General features: G+C 37.4%; 1 pseudogene; it reads left to right on the top strand.

Moving 5' to 3' along the window:
• The first annotated feature begins 5,647 nt into the window (after positions 1-5,647).
• Positions 5,648-10,127, top strand: LOC102823896 (annotated as a pseudogene).
• The last annotated feature ends 676 nt before the right edge of the window (positions 10,128-10,803 follow it).

Here is a 10,803-nt window from a genome sequence, read left to right as displayed (position 1 = left end):
AATTATGGTTACGTCATCTTGCTCAATTGACCCTTTAATCATGAGCTAGTGTCTTCCTTTATCTTTACGCTGGTTTTTGTCTTAAAGTTTATTTTATCAGAGGTTAGTATTGCCACCCCTGCTTGTTTTTTTATTGCTGTTAAATTGGTATATTTTTTTTCACCCTTTAACTTTTAGTCTGTTTTTGTCTTTGTGTGTAAGGCATGTCTCTTGCAGGCAGCATACTGAAGCGTCTTGTTTTCTTATCCATTCAGCCACTCTCTGTATCTTCACTGGTGCATTTAATCCATTGACATTCAGTGTAATTATCGATAGGTATGGATTAAATGCTGTCATTATGTTAATTTTTTATGGTGCTGTTTGTTTCTTTGTTCTGCATGCCTCCTTGTCCTGAGTTAATGTTTATTTGTGCTATTTCTTCTGGGTTTTTTCTTAGTTTTAATGGTTCCTTGTTCTGCTTGGATCTTCATTTTCATGGTAAATTGGGTAGTATTAATTTTATTTGTAGTTACCCTATAGTCTATTAAGTTTCCCTGCATTTAAGACAGTCTATTGTATCATGCAGTGTACTCGACCTCCTCACCACCTAGATCTCTGTTCCTATATTATTCCTTTCTTTGACATTGTTAATATTTTAATCTTTGATTGGTCTCCCATGTCCTCTGATTTCATTGCTGTAATTTTGTTCTGTTCTAAACTCTGCTGTGTGTTGACTGGGTTCCAGGTGGTGTTGCCATGTCTGCCAATCTCTGGGTGTTGTCTGTTCTTGCTGGTTTTCATTCCACATAACTCCCTTTAGGATGCTTTGAAGCACTGGATTTGCTTTGACAAAATCTCTTTCCTCTGTTTATCCCGGAATATTTTGATTGTACCATTGTACTTGATTGACAATTTTGCTGGATAAATGATTCTTGGTTGGCAGTTTTTTTTTTTTTCTTTTAGGGTTTTATATATGTCGCCCCATTGCCTTCTCGCCAGCATGGTTTCTGCTGAGAAGTCAGAGCTTAATCTGATTTGCTTGCCTTTGTAAGTAACACTTCTCTTTTCCCTGGCTGCTTTTAGGATTCTCTCCTTGTCTTTGATTTAGGAAAGCTTGATTATGATAAGTCTCAATTATTTTCTTTTGGAGTCTATCCTTCTTGGGATTCTTTCAGATTCTTGAATGTTTATATTCTCATCCTTCAAGATGTTAGGAAAAATTTCTTCCAGAAGGTCTTCAACTATCTCTTCTGTGAACTTCTGTGATTCTTCTTGTTCTGGAATGCCAATAATTCTTAAGGTATTCCTCTTTATGTTATCCAGCATGAATCTTAGACTCTCTTCAGATTTTTTTAATCCTTTTTCTGCTTACTTTTCTATCTTAGCAGTATTGAGCGATTTGTCTTTCAGTTCACTGGTTCTGGCTTCCGTCTCTTCCATTCTGCTCCTTTGCCCTTTTAGTGTATTGTCTATTTCTGATATTTTATTATTAATTATCTTTTTTGCAGGTTTTGGATGATTTATAATGCTGTATCTATCTTGTTTGATTGCTCCTGTAGCACTTTCCTGACTTCTTCCTTATTTTTTGGAGCATTTGAATTTCTTTTCATATCATTTTTCTGAATTCCTTCTCAAGCAGATCCAGCACCTGCTCTTCTACTGGAATGTCTGTGTCTGCTTCCAGCTTATTTTTCTCAGTTACTCTTTTCTGTTTTGTGGACATGAGTCAAGGTCTTTAATTGTGTTTTCTTGGACATTTTCAGCAGTTATGTGGGTTTTTAATGCTTAAATGGATGTATGTTGCTTTGTTGTTAAGCTTACTAAGTGTCTTCTGGTGAATATGATCTGAAGATAGGCTTCCCTTTTCACATGTAATGTCTAGCAGCTAGTTTTGGCTCTTGTGCAGATGGTGGGGCATTACAGGGTATGCTTGTAGCTTGGCCATATGAGCACAGTTGCTGTCTCTTCTTGGGTACAGTTGGGGGAGAAAGCTCCAACCCCTGGGAAAAGAGTGAGGCCAAAAGGACCAAAGGCAGAAATAATACAGAAGCAGAGACAGAAACCACCTATCAAAAACAAAAAAATAAAACTGTGATTGTCTTTGGCCTTTGCTGTGCAGGCACGGATAAAGGGTCAGCTTTGGTGCTTGGTCCCAGAGTCAGATGTCATAAGAAAGAGCCTGCGGGTTTCCTTTCTATGCCATTGGAAAACTGTAGGTGCAATGCTGGCCCTTTTGGGGGTGTGTTCCCAACAGCCTGAAGACATCTGGGCTGGGCAGTGAGGATGTGATTGGAGTGAAGAGGAAAGATACATGAAAAATGAAAAGTGAAAGATGAAAAATCAGTCACACCTCTCCCTCCAGATGCACAGCTCCACGACTTCTAGCACTGGGTCACTGCCTCTGCTTGGCTGCGGCCCCACCCTCCCTAGTTGTATCCTTTTATGTTGGGGTTTTACAGATTGTTCGTACAATTTTTCTGTCAGGCCAACCTTGCTTTTTTCTTGCTAGTAGGCAGAAGTAAAGGGTCTTTTCTTGATTTTTTTTAAAAATAGTAGTCTCATACCATTTTTTGTGATTGATTTACTTCATTCATCATTCATCCAATGGGCACTTAGGTTGATACCAGTTTTTGCTATTGTGAATAGTGCTGTGATGAACAATAGGATGCATATATCTAGTCGTGTAACAGCTCTTAGTGCTCTAGGATATATACCTACTACTAGGATTACTAGACCATTTGCATTTATATTTCCAACCTTTAAAAGAAGTGTCATATCATTTCCCACAGTGGTTGTACCATTTTATCATCCCAAAGCAGTTTTGTTGTTGTTAAGTACCATCAAGTTGGTTCTAGCTCATAGTGATGTCGTATAGGGTTTCTGAGGAGTGGTTGGTGGGTTTAAACTGGAGAAGTTAGCGGTCCAGTGTGTATCGTACAGCAGGACACAAGAACTTCCCACACCTTCACCAGCATTTGCTATTTTCTGTTTTTTTTTTTTTTAATTTTGTTATCATTGCTGTGATTAAATGATACCACAGTTGTTGTTGTTTTTTATTTATTTACAACTCTTTAATTCATATGGCTGTGAGCATTCCATGTGTTTGTTGGCTGCCTGAATGTCTTCTTTAGTGAATTATCTGTTAATCTCCTTTACCTATTTTTTAATTGGATTAAATTTGTCTTTTTGTTGTTGAGGTGTTGAAATTTTCAAAAATTTTTAGAAATTAGTTCCTTATCAGATATGTCTTTACCAAACATGTTTTCTCCAATATGTATGCTCTCTTTTTACTATTTCAGCTCTATTTTGGACTTTTGATACACCTTAGTATTTAATTTTTAGGTGATCCTACTTGTCTACTTTATCTTCTGCTGACTGAGTTTTTGGTAATGTTTGATAGTCTATCTATCCCATAAATTATGGCCCATAATTTTGGCCCTATTTTTGTCTTTGATGATTTTTATAGTTTTAAGTTTTATGTTTAATTTATGCATCCATCTCAAGTAAGTTTTTGTATATAGTATCACATCAGGTTTTCTGTTCGTTTATTTGAGGACAAACAGAACATTTTAAAGGCTAGCTCCAGAAGACAAAGTCAAGTATTATCATAGAATGTGCAAAAACCTTGAGTCAGAAATCAAAAGAGAAAATATGTTCTTCATTTCTCTCTAACTTAAAGAACTGAAGGAAAAAATACAAGCCTTGCCACGCAGTATTGAGGGATTCTTTGGGGGGTAAGGGTGGCGGGAATGGAGTCTGCTTGGTGCTACAGGATAATGCACTGGACTATAAGGTCAGTTTGGACCACAAGATTGGTGGTTCAAACCCACCAGCTGCTCCTTGGAAGCACTATACAAGGATGCTAGGAGTCGGAACTGACTCCATGACACTTAATAACAACAACAACATGAGCAAAATATTGAATAATGTAGAAAGCATTAAAGAATATGGAAGGAATACACAGAATCATTGTACCAAAAATAATTGAGCTATGCTTAATCATTTCAAGAGGTAGCATATGATCAAGAACAAATAATATTTAAGGAAAAAGTCCAAGCGCACTGATGGCATTGGAGAAAAACAAGGTTCCAGGCATTGACAGACTATAAATAGAAATTTCTCAATAAACTAACGAAGCCCTGAAGGTGCTCATTCATTTATGCCAAGAAGTTGGAAAGACAACTATCTAGCCAACCAATGAGAATAGATCCATATTTGTGCCATTCTAAGGAGAGGTGACATAATGGAATGTAGAAATCATCAAACAATATCATTAATATCACATGCAAGTAAAAGTTTACTAAAGATTATTCAAAAACAACTGCAACAGTACAATCACAGGTTGTTGTTGTTGTTTTTTGTTAAATGCCAGTGAGTTTATTCCAACCCATAGCGACCCTATATAGGGTTTCCAAGGAGCAGCTGGTGAGCTTGAACCACTGGCGTTGCAGTTCAAATGACGTTGCAGTCTGACGCATTAGCCCACAGCATCATACCAGGACATTGACAGGTAACTGCTGAAAATTCAAGCCAGATTCAGAAGAGGACAAAGAACTAGGGTTATCATTATTGATATGGACCTTGAATGAAAGCAGAGAATACAAGAAAGATGTTTACTTGTGCTTTACTGAATATTCAACAGCTTTTGACTGTGTGGGTCATGACAAGCATTGCCAAAAATGAATATTCCAGAACACTTAATTGTGCTCATGAGGAGCATGCATGTAGACCAAGAGGCAGTCGTTCAGTCAGAACAAGGATATTAAATGGTATAAAATAAGGAAATGTGTCTGCTAAAGTTGTGTCATTTCACCATATTTATTCAGTCTGTATACTGAACAAATAATCCAAAAAGCTGGATTATAAGAAGAAGAATATGATATCGGGATTGGAGGAAGACTTTAACAACCTGGGATGTGCAGATTATACAACCTTGCCTGCTGGAAGCAAAGAAGACTTAAAATACTGATGAAGATCAAAGACGGCAGACCACTATGAATTGCATTTCAATGTAAAGAAAACACAAATTCTCGTAACTGACCCAATTAATTGTTTTTGTTGTCAAGAGCCATTGAGTTGGTTCCAACCATAGCAACCCTGTGTAGGGTTTTCAAGTAGTGGCTGGTAGGTTTGAATCACCAACCTTGCAGTTCAAACCAACCTTGCAATCCCATGCATTATCCCACAGTGCCACACCAGAACAATTAATAACATCATGATAAATGAAGAAAAGATTGAAGTTATCAAAAACTTCAATTTGCTTGGATCTACAATCAACACACATGGAAGCAGCAGTCAAGAAATCAAATGACATATTACATCAGGCGAATCTGCTGTACAAGACCTCTTTAAAGTGTTTAAGAGCGAAGAGATCAGTTTGAGGAATAAGGTGCACCTGACTCAAGACATTGTGTTTTCAGTCACCTCATATGCTCTTCGGAAACCCTATACAGGGTCGCTATGGGTCAGAATCGACTCGACAGCACTTAACAACAACAACATATGCATTCAACAGTTGGACAATAAATAAGCAAGACCACAGAAGAATTAATACATTTGAATTATTGTGTTGCAGAAGAATATAAAAAGTACCATGGGCTTTTCTCCCTCCTGGTCCATCTTGGCGGCTGCTCTTGGTTGGATGCCGTCACACTCTTAAGGCGGGAAGATGATGGTCACAAAGAAGATGAAAAAGTCGCTGGAGTTGATCAACTCGTGGCTCCAACCTGTTATGAAAAGCAGGAAACACGTGCTTCAGCAGACTCTGAAGATGCTCTGGCAAGGCAAAGTGAAACTGGTCATCCTCGCCAACAACTGCCCAGCCTTGAGGAAATCCAAGATCGAGCACTACAACCAACACCAGTTGGCCAAAACCGACAATCATTATGGAACTGAGCACAGCGTGCGGGAAATACTACAGATTCTGCACACTGGGTATCATTGATCCAGATGATTCTGATATCATTAGAAGCATACTAGAACAGACTGGTGAAAATAAATCATGCTTTTTTTTTTTTTTTTCTGTAATAAAACTGGCTTTTTTTTTAATAGATAAAAACAGTACCATGGACTGCCAGAAGGACAAACAAATCTGTTTTAGAAAAAGTGCAGTCAAATTTTCCTTAGACAAGGATGTCAACACTCATACTTTGGAAATGTTATTAGGAAGGACCAGTCTCTGGAGGAGGATATCATGCTTGGTAAATTGGAAGGCTGGCGAAAAAGAGGAAGTCCCCAAGGAGATGGACTGACCAAATGGCAACAGCAGTGGACTCAAACATAATAGCAATTGTGAAGATGATGCAGAACCAGGCAGTGTTTCTTTCTGTTGAAGCTGAATTGACTCGACAGTATCTAACAACAACAATAACATTTAGCAAAAAAATGAAGTATTTAGGGTTATTTTGTTTCAAATGTGGGGTATAGAACTCTGTATATAAACCAATGCACCTTCTTTTAAGGAGTTGAACAACTCTAAGTTTCTGCCCTCAAGGGTATTTAAATTATTATCACCATCCTTATAAGGTATGAGTTTAAATGTTTGGATTTCATTAAAGAGATTCAAAAAGAAGTAGTCAAATCTCTTCTTTGGAGCAAGGGTTCTTCCTTCATGAATCCCCTAAATGACCTCTTTCTTTTCATTACATTGAAGGCATGCTTTAATTTCCTTGTAAAAAGATACAGTTCTTGGAAACTCATGTTAGCCCATACCCATTTTTCATCTCTATATAATGTACTTTTATTCTGGAGAATTTGCACTCTAGGACCCATCTTTTCCTACCTGAATAGCAATGTACCACATGGTCTCATTTTGGTTAATAGCAAATTTGAATTATTGTGGCCTATAAAACACTGCATGACTTGTTTATTTCACCTGGGATTTTTTTTTACTCTTTTTTTCATACCACAAGACCCTGTTCAAATAAGATGTCTTTTCTGAGGCCTTCCCCAATCCCTCAGAAGGATTCGGATTATCTGTTGTGCTGCCAGACACTTGGCATATATCTTTCTTCTAGATATTATCATGTCACACTGGGACTGACAGTTGTCTGTTTTCCCTACAGATCAGAAGCTCTTTGAAGGCAGGGGGTTATATCATAGTTATATATGTTTCCCACAGACTGACATTATAGCAATTATTGTTGTTAACTGTTCTCAAGTTGGCTGCATCTCATAGCAAGATGTATAGGGTTTCTGAGGAGTGGCTGATAGATTTGAACTACCAACCTTATAGTTAGTGGTCCAGTGTTCCTACTATAGCACCACACCATGACATTACAACTTCTTGATGTTAAGTACCATGGAATTTTTTCTAACGCATTGCAAACCTGTATAAAATTTCCAAGGAGCAGCTAGTGGGTTTGAATAGCTGACCTTCCAGTTAGTAGTCCAGTGTTTATCCTATAGCATGGACATTATAAGTAGGACTAAGTAAATGAATAAGTGACTGGATTAGCAATTTTCCCAGTTCATACAGGATTTGTAGACTTGGGAAAAACACATCACCTCTTTTAATGTTAGTGTAACCACCTGTAAAATGTGTCAATGTGATGAGATAATGCTAAAGATTCCTTCAAATTCTGGCAATACAGGTATGTGACTCAACAATTATTTTTATATGTTGTCCCTTAGGCTGACTGAGAAAGTTTTATAAATCCAAAAACTTTTATAACCCCACTTATTATATACAACCTCAACTCCAAAGATGTCAGATAAAACAATCCTATTCATCTCTACTTCAGAAGGCCCATGAGCTAAAGTGTCAATAAAGCTTCTCTGACTACAGACAAAATTATCCAATGTATATTATGGTTGTTTTTAGGTGAGATTGAGTCGATACCAACTCATAGCAACTTTTTGCACAGCGAAATGTAACATTGCCTGGTCCTGGGCCAACCTCACTATCTGAGCCTCATGCCTGAGCCCATCGCTGCCACCACTGTGCCAATCCATCTCATTGGGGTCTTCTTCTTTGTCTCTACTAAACATGATATCCTTCTCCAGTGACTGGTCCCTCCTAATAATATATCTGAACTATGAGAGACGAACTTTGGCCATCCTGGCTTCCAAGGAGCACTCTGGTTGTACTTCTTCCAACACAGATCTGTTTGTTCTTTTGGCACCCATGGTACTTTTAATATTCTCCTCCAACACCATAACTCAAATGCATCAGTTCTTCTACGGTCTTCTTGATTTACTATCCAAAAATAGCATGCCTTGGTTCAGGTGCACATTAATGCTCAAATTGACATCTTTGCTTTTCAATACTTTAGATCTTGTGCAGCAAATTTGCCTAATGCAATACACTGTTTGATTTCTTGACTGCTGCTTCCATGAGTGTTAAAGGTTGATTCAGGCAAAATGAAGTCTTTGACAACTTCAATCTTTTCTCCATTTATACAGATGCTGTTTATTGGTCCAGTGGTGAAGATTTTTGTTTTCTTTACCCATACCGAAGACTGTGATCTTTGATCTTCATCAGTATTTTAAGTCTTCTTCACTTTCAGCAAGCAAGATTTTATCATCTGCATGTGGCAGGTAATTAATACAATTCTGATGCCATACTTTTCCTCATATAATTGAGTTTCTCCAAATATTTGTTCAGCATACAAATTTAATAAGTACAATGAAAGAATACAACCCTGGCACACACCTTTCCTAATTTTAAACCATTCAGTGTGCCCTTAGTCTATTTGAACAACAACCTCTTGGTCTATGTACAGGTTCCTTATGAGCACAATTAAGTGTTCCAGAATACTCATACTTCGCAATGTTGTCCATAGCTTGGCATGATCCACACATTCGAAAGCCTTTGTGGAGTCAGTAAAGCACAGGTAAACATTTTTCTGGTATTCTCTGCTTTCAGTCAAGATCCATCAAAAATCAGCAGTAATATTCTTCATGCCACATCCCTTCTGAATCCGGCTTGAAACTCTGAAATTTTTCTGTCGATATATGATTGCAGCCATTTTTGGATTACCCTTAGTAAAACTTACACTTGTGGGATATTAATGATGCTGTCCAATGATTTTCGTATTCCGTTGGGTCACCTCTCTTTGGAATGGGCACAAATAAGAATCTCTTTAAGTTAGTTGGACAGGTAGTTGTTTTCCAAATTTCTTGGCATAAGTAAGTGAGTGCCTCTAGTGCTGCATCAGTTTGTTGAAAGATTTCAATTTGTATTCCATCAATTCCCAGTGCCTTGTTCTTTTGTCAATGCCTTCAGTACACCTTGGACTTCCTCCTTCAAAATCATTGGCTTTTGATCATATGCTACCTCTTGAAATAGTTGAACATCGACCATTTCTTTTTGGTACACTGACTTTGTTTATTCTTTCCAAGACTTTACACATTTCATTGTAATAGTTGACTTTGGTCTTCTCAAACTGGCCTCTGAAATTTTCTGTGCAACTCTTGTACTTTCTCACTTTTTCCATTTGCTTTAGCATCTCTATGCTGGAGGGCAAGTTTCAGAGTCTCTTATGACATCCATTTTGGTCTTTTCCTTCTTTCTTGTCTTCTTAATGACTTTTTGCTTTCTTCCTGTATAAAGTTCTTGACATCATCTCACATCTCTTCTGGTATTCAGTCTTTAGTGTCTAATGATCATATCTGTTCTTCAGAGGATCTCTAAATTCAGGTGGGATATATTCAAGGTCACATTTTTACTCTCATGGACTTGTTTAAATTTCCTTCAGCTTCAGACTTAATTTGCATATAAGCAATTGATGGTCTGTTCCATAGTCTGCCCCTGCCCTTGTTTTGGCTGGTGATAAGGAGCTTTTTCACCATCTTTTCTACAAATGTATTCAGTTTGATTTCTGTGTTTTCCATCTGGTGAAGTCCATGTGTATAATTGTCTTTTATGTTGTTTTAAAAATGGTATTTATAATGAACAATTCATTGGTCCTGCAAAATCTATCATGTGATTAAATATATGTAATCAAGATGTATTACCAATAACTGGCAATTGGAATGCAAAGGTTGGAAACAAATAGGAAGGATACAATATATAATGCAAGAGAAAATCACTACGGACTCTTTAAGCATGGGTGTATCCATGCTCTTCAGCTACCACTGTGGAAGTGATTAAAACCTACAACATGCCTTCTTCTTCACTCTCACTGAGAGAGAAATTTGGAGATTGATCAGCTGATTTCTTGTTACCTTTATGTAAGTAATCAACATAGGCAGCTTTAACTTAGAAAATCCAACAAAACCCCACACTTTTTTGTCAGATCTTGAAGCTAAGAGATCTTATAGGAGAAGCCCTTCCTAGGAGATGTAAGTTTGAGTCATTTGTACATAAAGCCAAATTAAACTTTTATGAGGAAAAAAAATTATAAGGGAGAATGCATTCTCAGCAGGATTTTTCTATGTTGTCATCCCTAGCCCAGACCCCCATCAAGTACTAGGACACTGAACACAACTGGAATAACAACTTGTAAGAGTTATTATGAAAGATTGCCATTCTGGTCCATTCCTCAATTTGAAACCAGTTATAATATTATTTTCATTTAAACTTTACTGAACTATGAAATCATCCATTTCTAGGAAGCATAGGCTTTCTTTGTGTTTATTCAAGAAGTTAAATGTACAGTTCACAATACAATCCCGTAGCCACAGAGGGAATTCTTGCACATGAACTAGACCCTGTGATAACAGCCCCTCATCTTCCTTTCCAATGTCAGGCATTGCACAGCTGCAAATTATTGTCCGATAGATGCCAAGGGAGGTAATGCCCTCATCTGGCCACACAGAAGTATAATGAAAAAAGTCATGGGGAAATTAGGGTATTTTTATTGCATTCACTTTATAGATGAT

Source organism: Chrysochloris asiatica, unplaced genomic scaffold (genome assembly GCF_000296735.1).
Source record: "Chrysochloris asiatica unplaced genomic scaffold, ChrAsi1.0 scaffold00016, whole genome shotgun sequence".
NCBI lineage: Eukaryota > Metazoa > Chordata > Mammalia > Afrosoricida > Chrysochloridae > Chrysochloris > Chrysochloris asiatica.
Note: the sequence above shows the minus strand (reverse complement) of the source record. Positions and strands in the feature narration are given on the sequence as shown.